Below are 12,776 nucleotides of genomic sequence, written 5' to 3'. Positions count from 1 at the left end.
AAACATAACAGAAATGCACCCTGTATGTATTTAAAGAGTTTAGCCTGTGTAATTCCCCCTCATTTGTGTCTAATCACAAGTTGTAATTTGATCCTTCCCTGTGTCACATGACTGCCTATGGCAGATGAGCCCATTTGAAAGTACAGGCTGTAAACAATATGTCTGCTTCCATGAATCAGTAAGTAGAAACTGTGCAGATGTATTGCCGGATTTGTATCCGCTGTAACAAAGAAATGTTTTTTTGTTTTAAAGGTTATTATGCTGTTGCGTATCTTTTAGAGCAGAGAGGAGTTCTGAGTTCAGGTCCACTTTAACAGAACACCATTTTAACTATTATGCATTAAAAAGCTTTGTAGAAAAACTTAGAAATACCTGCTGCACAAGTGTATAATTCCTCAGCCACTAGCCTGATCATTCACGCAAGTCTGAAACACCCCCTTTAGTCACATGAGCATGCAAAGGGAAGTGTAATTTCTCTGCCAAAGCTGCTTCTCCCTGCTGATATATAGCCTAATGCTACACACGATACAATTTTCTGGCAGATTTACCTGCCAGGTCAATTTTTTTCTAACATGTCCGATCTGAATTTCGATCGATTTTTCTGATCGTTTTCCATAGAAGTGAATGGAAATCGATTGGAAAATTGTTTGAAATTCAGATTGGACATGTTGTGAAAAAAATCGATCCGGCAGGTAAATCTGCCAGAAAATTTGTGTGCACCTAGCATTACATGGCTGCCAGTCTTTTCTGGGCAGGGACACAGTGAGCAGCTAGAGGTTACTGAAAATCTGGTGCAACGTATTTTCCTTCTTAACTTTGCAAATACTGTAATTTTAAAAAACAAACCTTTTTATTCATAGTTAATTAAAATAATAAGAGGCGCTAGGCTGAGACATAGACACTTGTTGCTGTATGCTCCATCCCCTATTGCCTGATAAGGCGGGGCCACAACTGCGAAACGCGTTGCCATAACCCTTTGGTGTGTATATATAAATAAATTTGATACACTATCAATCTGTTTTTGTGTCTGTTTGGAGGGGGTAAGTCCACCACTGCCTCCCGTTTTTTTGTTTGTTTGTTTTAACTTTAGCTACTTTTATCCTTTTGGCGCCTCTGTACATTTCCACATTAATTAAAATAATATCCTTCCAATTACATATTAAAATAATTGTCTAAAATGTAGTTTTAAGGTAAATGTACCACAAGCAAAAGTTACAGTTCAGCGTGTACACAGGTATCTCACAAAAGTGAGTACACCTCTCACATTTTTGTAAATATTTTATTGTTTCTTTCAGTGTACAGCTTGTATAAGTGTAAATTTGATGTCTCATCAAAATAACTCAACACACAGCCATTAATGTCTAAACCGCTGGCAACAAAAGTAAGTACACTTGTAAGTGAAAAATTTCGAAAATGTGTCAATATTTTGTGTGCCCAACACCATTTTCCAACACTGCATGAACTCTCTTGGGCCTGGAGTTCACTAGAGCCTCACAGGATGTTTCTGGAATCCTCTTCCACTCCTCGATGATGAAGCTGGTGGATGTAAGAGACCTTGCCCTTCTCCACCTTCTGTTTGAGGAGGCCCCACAGATACTCTATAGCTCAGGTATCGAACTCCAGTCCTTGAGGGCCATAGCCAAGCCTGTGATTAGGATGGACTGAGTAATGGAGAAATGTGTTGTACTTGATGAACCACACCTTTCCTGATTCAATCCCATCAATTAATTTAAGCTGGGCCAAAAATGTGGAACATGGCCCGTGAGGACTGGAGTTCGATATCCCTGCTCTATAGTGTTTAGGTCTAGAGACATACTTGGCCAGTCCAGCATCTTTACCCTTAACTTCTTTAGCAAGACTGGTCATTTTGGAGGTGTGTTTGGGGTCGTTATCATGTCGGAATATTGCCCTGTTGCCCAGTCTCCGTATGGAGGGGATCAGGCTCTTCTTCAGTATGTCACAGTACATGTTGGCATTCATAGTTCCCTCAATGAAATGTAGCTCCCCAGTGCTACACTTATGCATCCCCAAACCATGACACTCCCACCACCATGCTTGAATGTAGGTAAGACACATTGGGCCATATGCAATTACATTTTTCACTTGAGTTATCTCCTAGGAGATAATTTTCATTTTCTTTAAACTAAATTATCAGCTTTTTAAAATTGAAAAACTACTCAAAAGTGGGTGAAAAAAGTACTATCAGATTTATTTTGAGCATTTCCTTACTGGTTGTTCAAAAGGCATTTTATGGCGAGTTGTGAAAATATCACCTAGGAGAAAAAGTGAATTGCATATATGGGCCACTGTTTGTACTCCTCACCTGTTTGCTGCCAAATGCGCTTGACACTATCTTTATCTTGGTCTCATCAGACCACAGGACATGGTTTCGGGAATCCATGCCCTTCCTCTGCGTGTCTTCAGAAAACTTTGCTTATGTTCTTGTGCATGATCTTTAGAAGATGATTTCTTCTGAGACAGCCATGCTTAACCAATTTTTAAGATCCTAGGAGAGTTCTCTGCCAAGAGGTGCCCTGTTTATTTTCCATTGACCAGTAAAACAGTGGTAACCTGAAATTTAATACACCTGCTCCCCATTCACACCTGAGACCTTGTAACACTTAAAGAGGAACTTCAGTGAAAATAATGTAATAAAAAAATGCTTCACTTTTACAATAATTATGTATAAATGATTTAGTCAGTGTTTGCCCACTGTAAAATCTTTTAAATCCCTGATTTACACTCTGACATTTATTACATGGTGCCATTTTTACTGTTGGCAGGTGATGTAGCTGCTGCTTGCTTTTTTGGCTGTTGGAAACAGCTATTTCCTACAATGCAACAAGGTTCACAGACAGGAAACTGCCAGGAGTACCACGGTCCTCAGAGTTTCTTGTGGGAGGGGTTTCACCACAATATCAGTCATACAGCGCCCCCTGATGGTCTGTTTGTGAAAAGGAATAGATTTCTCATGTAAAAGGGGGTATCAGCTGCTGAATGGCATAAAGTTCAATTCTTGGTCGGAGTTGCTCTTTAAAGCGGCTCTATAATGAACTGGGAATTAAATAATTGGTGAGTGTTGCATATTTTAATCAATTTTATTCAGTGAACAGGCACCCCTCTCTTCCCACTCAACTAAGGATTATTATTTAATATTTATATAGCGCCAACATCTTCCGCAGCGCTGCGCTGTACAGAGAATATATTGTCTTGTCACTAATTGTCCCTCAGAGGAGCTCACAATCTAATCCTGCCATAGTCATTTGTCTATGTATGCATTGTGTAGTGTATTTATTGTAGTCTAGGGTCAATTTAGGAGAAGCCAATTAAATTATCTGTATGTTTTTGGGATGTGGGAGGAAACCTGAGTGCCCAGAGGAAACACAAGCAGACACGAGGAGAACATACAAACTCCTTGCAGATGTTGACTTGGCTGGGAATCGAACCTGGGGCCCAGTGCTGCAAGGCACTAAGCCACAATACTGCCCATCCATAAGGATGTTTCATTATTGTCCAGCCATCATGTAGCTTCCAAAGGGTAATCAAAGGAGAGCATATTTCTCATAGATGTGTTAAATATGTTAATTTCTTATTATATAGCGCCAACATTTTCTGCAGCACTTTACAGCGTACATGTTCCTGTCGCTTACTGTCTCTCAGAGGGGCTCACAATCTAATCCCTGCCATAAACGTATGTCCATTGTTGTCCTAAGGCCAATTTCAGTGGAAGCCAATTCACTTATCTGTATGTTTTTAGGACGTGGGAGGAAACCAGAATGCCCAAAGGAAACCCACACAGACACAGGGAGAACATACAAACTCAATGCAGATAGTGCCCTGGCTGGGATTTGAGCAAGAGTGCTAATCACTATGCTACCTAGCATATTTAAGCCTCATACACACTCTAGATGGGACTCGGGTGAGGCAGCTCTACTTGGCTGAGAATAAAGTGTGACTACAGGTATCGCCAAGCGTTTGCAAAGATTCAGCATACTGGTTCTTTAAACACGTATTTACCCTCTTTACCCCTCTTGCCGTAAGTGCCCCCTTTTGTATAACATGCTATTATCCCTCCTTCCCCCTCCGTAGTAACATCAGACATTTCTCTGGTACACCAGAGTGACATGTCTATGCGGTGCTCATTTTACTGCATGTGAATGCATATTAAGTCTATAAAGACTTTTTATCACATTCAAATTTGCTTTGCTTTGAAATTATACATCTGCCCTCATGCAAGCTTTTTTTTTTTTTTTTTTTTTTTATACAAAAATGACTAGGAAATTGTAGCTCCAATGTTTCTTCAATCTGGGAAGTTACCAGAGTCTTATTTTCAGTCTTACTGCCGTACTTCCTATAATGTATATGAAAAGCCATATAGAATTGTGAAGACTAGTGTATCTGTTATGTGGATATTTATAAAGACCTTGCTTTCCAATTGCCCCAGAGTTGAAAGAAGTCACAGCAGAGGTGATTCGATTACATAATTGTACAATCAACTGGAGCTAAACTTGATCAAAACTGGAGCACATCAGAGATGGTCAATGAAATGCAAATTCTTCTCACTTGATGCAGTATTATGCAAATTTATGCAATTTGAAAATGCACCAACTGAATCACGCCTTTTGGCGCATTTTTTTTTACACTGCATAATTGTGCATAAGCGAAGAACACTGCACTCTAAACCCACGTGTGTGCTAGAGCTATAGAGAAACTAGTGGAAAGAAAGGGGGAATCCGCTCATAGAAACAGCACCACACATATATAAGAGTATGAATATGTAACACTTTATTAAATATAATGCTTCCAATTTATGTATAAAAACAGCAGCCACCACAGCCATCCCATAAATAACAATTACTAACCATACTAATCAAAATATTTAACCATCAATAGCATGAATGAAATAAGTCATAGGATAGTAATTGGTGTGGGTTGCTCATGCCTGAGCACACCAGCACCATATGAACCCGGGTTCAGTTCCTCCAAAAGAAGATATATAGTGCAAAAAACGTGTCAAAATCACAATGATTATTCATAAGACAATTGTATTAAAAATATATACACAACCTGTATCAGTGTGAGACCAGTTTCCTGGATAAACATAAGATAATAGAGCGTGGTTTGAGAGAGACAGACAGATAGGCAAAGATGCAGTGAACAAAGTGCGGAGGATAACTTAGCCGGTATACGTAGACCAAGGGGAGGTGGTGGTGGCAGACAGAGGCCCTCGGTGGACTACTCCACCGGTTCCGCGGCCGTCACGCCGCTTCTTCAAAAGAGTGCGAGGGGATCTCCATCATGGAACAGCGCTTAGCGCTGTTTAAATATCGGAAGGACTGCCGGTCACGTGTGCCCGCGAGCGGCGACGTCATACATGACGTCAGTAGGCGTGGTCATTAGACGGAGGCTGTGAAGAACCAGAGTGAACCACGCTGAAGCGTATAAGGAGGAAGTAAGTATATACAGCAATAGAAAGAGCGACCAGGAGAGGTACTGCGCTAGAGCGCATAAGGAGGAAGTAAGTATATACAGCAATAGAAGGAGCACCCAGAAGAAGTATGAGATCACTGGAGATGGTAGTACCCAGAAACCGGGCGCAGGGCACTCTGGCTACCTCAGTGCCATCGATATAAATTGGAGGTGGGGTGGGGGCGGACTTCCTGAAGTCAATGATTAGCTCCATGGTTTTTGCAGTGTTCAGCACCACTCTATTCTCCTTGCTCCAGTTGCAGATTCACTCCACCTGCTGGCGGTACCCCTGGATATCATCCTTGGTGATGAGGCCAACGATGGTGGTGTCGTCAGCGAACTTGATGACCTTGACAGAGTCTTCCTTAGATCTGCAATTGTTTGTGTAGAGGGAGAACAGCAATGGAGACAGGACGCAGCCTTGAGGAGTACCCGTGTACGTGGTCGCTGCTTGGGAGTGGGTATCTCCCAGTTTGACGACTTGGGACCTGTTGGTGAGAAAGTCTGTGATCCATAGTTGTAGACTCGGGTGGACTCCAAGTGCAGCTAGGTCCCGTTGGAGAATACGTACGTGGGCAGATGGTATTAAAGGCCAAGCTAAAGTCCAACAGCAGTATCCTAACGTACATGTCTGGCCTGTCAAGGTGATCGTTGATGAGCTCCAGGCCAATATTAATCGCGTCATCGGTGGACCTGTTTGCCCTGTAGGCAAACTGGAAGGGGTCTAGGAGGGGCGAAAGTGGTGAGCTTAAGGTAGGCTAGGACCGCCCGCTCCATGGTTTTCATGATGACGGATGTCAGGGCCACCGGCCTAAAATTGTTAAGTTCAGAGACCCCCTTGTTTCTTAGGGACAGGTATGATGGTAGACCTCTTGAAGCATACGGGGACCTTGCCTTCCTTTAGGGACTTGGTGTATATAGCGGAGAGGATGGGAGCAAGTTGCCAACAGCAGGTTTTCAGGCAGGCTGGAGATACTCCGTCGGGGCCAGATGCTTTCCTGGCATTTAGTGATAAGAGGCGCAGTACCTTGGTTTCACACACCACCGAGTGAGAGGGCATGCTCAGGATGTTGTTTGCAGGGCCCAGAGGTGGGGTAGCTGGTTCCCCTCCGGGGCTTACTGGTTCTCAAACCTGCAGTATAATCTGCTGAGTTCTTCTGCTAGTATCGGGCTGGGAGTTGCATGCTGGGGCTTGTAGTTAGTGGCAGCCTTCAGCCCCTTCCATACAGCACGTGAGTCGTTTGAGCACAGGTTGTGTTTAATTTTCTCAGCGTACTCTCTTTTGGCAGCTTTCAGCTCCCGATTAAGGTCGTTCCTTGCCCTTCTGTAGTCCTCCTGGTTGCCGGACTTGTGTGGAGCCTCCTTGCGCCTCCGCAGCTACCGTAGCTTGTTGGTGAACCACGGCTTGTTCGGGTACACCTTGAAGGATTTTGTTGGTACACAAGAGTCCTCGCAGAAACTGATGTATGAGGCGACGTTGTCTGCCCATACATCCAGGTTTGGCGCTTCTAGGGACTTCCAGTCTGTGCATTCAAAGCACGCTTGAAGTTTCAGTTTGGCCTCATCCGACCACACCGTGACAGACTTCACGATCGGTTTAGCTGATTCTAGGCGCCTCCTGTAGGTTGGGATAAGATGGATGAGACAGTGATCAGAGGAGCCCAGGGCTGCCCATGTAACCGCTTTATACGCCTCCTTCAGTGCTGTGTAGCAGTGGTCAAGGGTGTTTAGGCCCCTGGTGGGGCAGGCTACATGCTGATGGTAACGTGGCATCTCCTGGCGCAGGTTGGCCTTGTTAAAGTCGCCCGCGACGATTAATAGTGAGTCTGGGAAGGATGTCTCCCACTGCGAGATGGTCTCGCTTAGAACCAGTAAGGCAGATTTGACATCCGCATCGGGAGGGATATACACTCCGGCAAGGACGTATGAGGAAAACTCCCGTGGCGAGTATGGCGACCTGCAGTTTATTAGCAGTAGTTCCAGGTCCGGAGAGCACTTCCTAACGGATATCTCCGAGGAGGGGCACCATGCGGAGCTGATGTAGAAGCAGATGCCACCGCCTCTTTTTTTCCCGTAGAGGACAGGGTCCCGGTCTGCTCGGATGATGGTGAAGCCCGGGAGAAGGAGGGCGTTGTCGGGGATGGTCTCATGTAGCCATGTTTCTGTGAAGCAGAGGGCCGGGGTGGTGCTGCAGAGGTCTCTCCTGTCGCAGATGAGGCGCAGTTCATCTAGTTTGTTAGGGAGGGATTGGACATTTGCCAGGAGGACTGAGGGGATGGCTGAGCGTAGACCCCTCTTCCATAGCCTCACGCGGGCTCCGGCGTGACATCCTCTCCTCCGCTAACCTGACCGCAGTTTCAGGGCTGGGTCCAGGACCTTGTATGTGGTCCCAGACTAGAGTGGTCAGGAGCCTGGCTTCAGTGGATGGGGGGCCATGTGGTTCCCACTCTAGAAGCTGTTCCCTGGTGTAGGTGGTACGTGTGGCGGGGAGCGGCATGGGCAGGCCATGGCCGCCAGCGTGAGGGGTGGTGGGACGCCAGCGGTGGGTGGGGGACCATGGCATTCTAGTACCTCCAGCTTGCTCATGAGATCCGACAGCTTGCTGAAACACAGCCTGGTGCCTCCAGCCTTCTTAAACACAGCCCAGCACCCCAAAGTTAAACAGCACAGCACCCCAAAGTCAGGTCTCAGCACCACAAAGTCAGTCGTTACACCAAGACAGCATAGGTCAGCAGAATGCATGCAGGCAAGGCATAAGCAGGATAGGCCAGGGGTTAGCAGGGTTGGAGGGCAGAGAGGCAGAAACCGCTGTGGGTGAGCAGATAATCAGGCAGTCAGCAAAACTAACTAAGCTGTGGGGGGGCAGATAATCAGGCACTCAGCAGATAATCAGGCAGTCAGCAAAACAGGCAGAGTAGAGGTGAGGTCTTACCCCTGACGAGTGGCAGTCTAATGGACGGGTGCCACGTGGTTCTGGGTGCTTCTTGTCCTGTCGCAGCTGCGGAGTCAGGGCTCTGATGTGGCTCCAGGAGTAGACGGCATATCGTTCCCTGTCGGCTTGCAGGAGGGAGAGGCAGCCCTGGAGGTCAGCTTCAGTGCGTAAGCTTTTCCGCTGCTTCAGGGCCACGTGTGGGGCCTGACAGGCCCGAGCGATTCTAGCCTGGCGGTGGGCACGGAGTGGCTTCCGCAGCAGGCGCCCAACGTGGCTGCAGGTTGGTCCCTGGTGGTGCTGCCTTAGCAGAGGTGGCGGGCTGGCGGAGATCGGCAGGCGCGTCCTCAGTCGGCCCCAGTATGTGCAGCGTTCCAGGAGCGTTCCAGGAGCAGGAGGCTGGAGGCTGCGGTGGAGAAGATGCCCCCCGCGGTCCGCCAGAGCTTGTCTGTTTTCCGTGGGTTCGGCTCTCCACGTGGGTGGCCGGAGATGTGTTGGGCAGCAGGCAGTGATCGGAACACCGGCAGCAGAATCCGTACAGGCTGAGTCGGAGGTGAGCGTGGGTACGCGGTACGCAGGGACTCGCTAGATGTGGGACAGACTAACTACAGCTACGGTAAACTAAAGGTAAAAAAAAAGACAAAATCACACTGATACAGGTTGTGTATATATTTTTAATACAATTGTCTTATGAATAATCATTGTGATTTTGACACGTTTTTTGCACTATATATGCACTATATATCTTCTTTTGGAGGAACTGAACCCAGGTTCATATGGTACTGGTGTGCTCAGGCATAAGCAACCCACGCCAATTACTATCCTATGACTTATTTCATTCATGCTATTGATGGTTAAAGATTTTGATTATCATGGTTAGTAATTGTTATTTATGGGATGGCTGTGGTGGCTGCTGTTTTTAGTGTTTTTATACATATATTGGAAGCATTATTTTTAAAAAAGTGTTACATATTCATACTCATATGTGTGGTGCTGTTTCTATGAGCTGATTCCCCCTTTCTTTCCATAAATGTGCATAAACCATTTGCATAATACTGCGTCAGGTAGATAAGTATTTGCATGTCATTGACTGTTCGTAGAGTTTTTCATATCAACGAATTAGAATATTAGTTTCATTTAACACAATGATATGAGTCACTGGTTTTATGTGCACCTGCCCTGGTGCATTGACACCATATAATTTAAACCTGAAAACTCAAAATCTGTGTTTAAACTAACCTCAATGTTTTACAGTTTCCTCTCTTTCTGTGAACCCATTGCATCCAGGTCTTCACTAGCAACGTGGCAATGAATATTTGTTTCCTCTTAGCGTGTGGGGTCAGTTTGGAACACTGCAGTAGGAAAGTTGGCCTTACCATTGGTACTCTGGTAAAGTGATTGAACAGCAAGGCTTCAGCAAGGAGAAGAAGTTCAGGTTTGTTTTTTTGGGTAAAACTGAATGGCAGTTATTTTTAATATTTTAATAAATCCTACACACAACCACACATCTGTTTTGAACAATTTATAAGTATCATAATAACTCTGTCTAATCCTCCTTTTTTTTTTAATTTTAAGCCCAGCTCCAGGCAAAGAGCATATTTAAAGATATTTAAAGTGACCCTGTAGCGAAAAAATTGCCCTTGGGGGGTACTTACCTCGGGAGTGGTGATCCAGTGGTGGGGCCCACGAAAGTTCACTTAGTGCTGCGTTCAGGCACAATACCTGCAATAATAGACTAGCCCGATTGGGTCTGCTCTACTGCGCTGGCACGAGTTATCTTCACAGTAGAGCGGACCCAATCAGGCTCGGCTATTTCCACCGGAGCGTAAAGCCACTGCTGGTATTACTATTATTATGGTTGTTTGGGGGTGCCAGCGTTGGATCAAGCTGGCTGAGGAGGACAGGGGGAAGCCTCATTAGAATCAAGAGGCTTCCCTTTCCCAAGGCAAGTATATGTTTTGTCACAGACTCCCTTGAACCTTCTGATATGTCACTTAGTTGTCAGGATTCAAATTAGCTAGTACTTACATTTTAATCGAATTATTATTATTTTATTATTATTGCTAGCTTCCTTCCATCCATCTACATTGTATACCCTACTGGGGGGGGGGGGGGGGGAGTATGGATACGTAGTATGGATACAGAGGTGCCAGAAGGATAAAAAGATCTAAAACTGAGGCAGTGGTGGACTTACCTCCTCCAAGCAGACACAAGAAAATGCCGATCAATCTTCAGCAAAACAATTTATTTACATACTTCAGTAAAATACAACGCGTTTCGCGGGAGTGACCCGCTTCCTCAGGCAATAAGATGGAGCATATACAAAAACAGGTCTGGTACTATGCCAGACGCTTGCCATAGTACTGGTCCTCATTTTTAAACGTTTGAGATCTTTTTATCCTTTTGGCGCCTCTGTATCCATACTACGCTATATCAGCTCCACCTCTGGTAGAGGGTGTTACCCCCTTTTTTCCTCATCTACTGAGAGCGACTTCTTAATCCTGAGTGGAGACAGGTCTAATCTCCTCACCTGCCTTTACAGTGGTTGCCTATGCGGTAACCCTGAGTATACTGCACATACTCTTTCCACACACCTTCATTTATTAGTGCATACTACACCATATTGGGCTCTTGGTGTCCCTCTTTTTGTTTTGTATCTTATTTTTTTGGTTGGAGCATAACCGTGCAAATGGGCCTGACCTATCCAGAGTGGGGAAAAATGTGGTACCTGCTGTTTCTCAGGAGAGCTTCCTCAGTGACAGCAGGGAGCCCTGCTGAGATGGTAAGTGGTGCATAGCGTGCAGCTGTACCATGCGTTTCAGTGACAGCAATCACCTTTGAAAAGAGAGCTTTGGGGCTGTCGTCCTTCAATTATTAATGGGCTTGGCATGGAATTAGCATGCAATATATGTATATTTTTCTGACTTTTTCTGCATATTGATTTTAGTCCTCAAATACAAGCAAGAATGAGGATAAGGGCTGGTTCAGACGGACACTTGCGGAGCGTTTACCGCAAGCGTTCGGAACGTCGCGGTAAACGCTCCCATTCAAGTGAATGGGAGCGTTTACACCGAGCTTTTGCACGCTTTTACCCGAACGCGGCGTTCGGGTCCCGATTTTCGCGAGCGTTCGGGCTGCCCCTGGAAGCGACATGTTGCTTCCAGGGAGCGGCCAACCGCGACGGCTAATGTTCCCCTAGGGGAAGAAAAAAACGCGACCGCATCACGACGCGACCGAAGGCTACTGAAAGCCTGACCGCGCAGCCGCCGCAACGCCCCCAGACGCGACGCCCCGCAGACGTCCGTCTGAACCAGCCCTAACAGTCCCACTTGTAAGCTCATATCAACAACGACAGATCCTATATTTCTATCCCGAGTTTCCTTTTAAAGCAAACCTGGACTGAAAATTAAAAGTCAAAATAAACATACACACGTCATACTTACCTTCCGCTTAGTTTACTCATCGATCTTTCTCCTCTCCTGCGTCCTGTTTGTACACTGTGATCAATGGGATTCTCTGTCCTCCTTTTTAAAAATGGCTATTTCCCCATAACCGCTTCCAGGTCAGCACACTGTTAAACTGTAAGGCCAGAAACCCACTAGGAGCGATTTTCTGAACGCTTTGCTATTTGAAAACTCTTGCTAATGTAATGCTATGGGTGCGATCCCACTGGAGCGATTTAATCTTACAAAAATCCCCCATAGCGTTGCATCAGCAAGAGCTTTTTAAAATCACTAGGGATTAAAATCCTAAAGAGTCTTCCCTGGTCCTCACCAGAGGGGATCCGGCGCTTGGGCCTCAGAAAGTCCTCTTGTGGGCACTTCGCACTTCGGCTTTCCACTCGTTCTCCAGCAGAAGTAGCTGAGTGGACCCGAATGGGCTCAGCTATTTCTGCTGGAGCCCGAGTGTAAAGCAGCTAGTGTGCTTGTGCAACAGTGGCAAATATTATTAGTATTGTTTTTTTTTTGTGGGTGCCATGGCTGGATCGGGACAGCTGAGAAGGAAGGGGGAAGCCTCTGTAGGATCCAGAAGCTTCTCCCTTCCGAAGGAAGTATCAGAGTTATATCTTTTCACAAGTTACAGGTTTACTTTACATTGAAAAAGTTAGCCACAAGCATCCCTTACAACAGCAGACTGACTGGTATGCAAGTAGGCTGAATCAGGCTGACTGTGATGCAGGTAGTCTGAAGCAGGCTGACTGTGATGGAGGTAGGCTGAAGCAGGCTGACTGTGATGCAGGTAGTCTAGAGCAAGTTGACTGAGCCCTTGTTATAATTCTCCCAGAATCAGAATAAGTACAATGCAGTCTACATGGTTCTCTAATCCAGGGCCGGTTCAAGCCACAATGGTGCCCTAGGGCAGAATTAACCTGGGGGGC

General features: G+C 45.7%; 1 protein-coding gene across 1 annotated transcript in view; it reads left to right on the top strand.

Annotated features, from left to right (window-relative positions):
• LOC137527679 (protein SET-like) overlaps nucleotides 1-9,680 on the top strand; it is a 71,491-nt gene extending 61,811 nt beyond the window's left edge. Inside the window, exons 9-10 of the transcript XR_011023194.1 lie at nucleotides 1,296-1,381; nucleotides 9,653-9,680. The gene's annotated coding sequence lies outside the window, so the exon portion shown is untranslated. The remainder of the gene's footprint in view (nucleotides 1-1,295; nucleotides 1,382-9,652) is intronic.
• The last annotated feature ends 3,096 nt before the right edge of the window (nucleotides 9,681-12,776 follow it).

This window comes from Hyperolius riggenbachi, chromosome 8, assembly GCF_040937935.1.
Source record: "Hyperolius riggenbachi isolate aHypRig1 chromosome 8, aHypRig1.pri, whole genome shotgun sequence".
Classification (NCBI taxonomy): domain Eukaryota; kingdom Metazoa; phylum Chordata; class Amphibia; order Anura; family Hyperoliidae; genus Hyperolius; species Hyperolius riggenbachi.
Note: the sequence above shows the minus strand (reverse complement) of the source record. Positions and strands in the feature narration are given on the sequence as shown.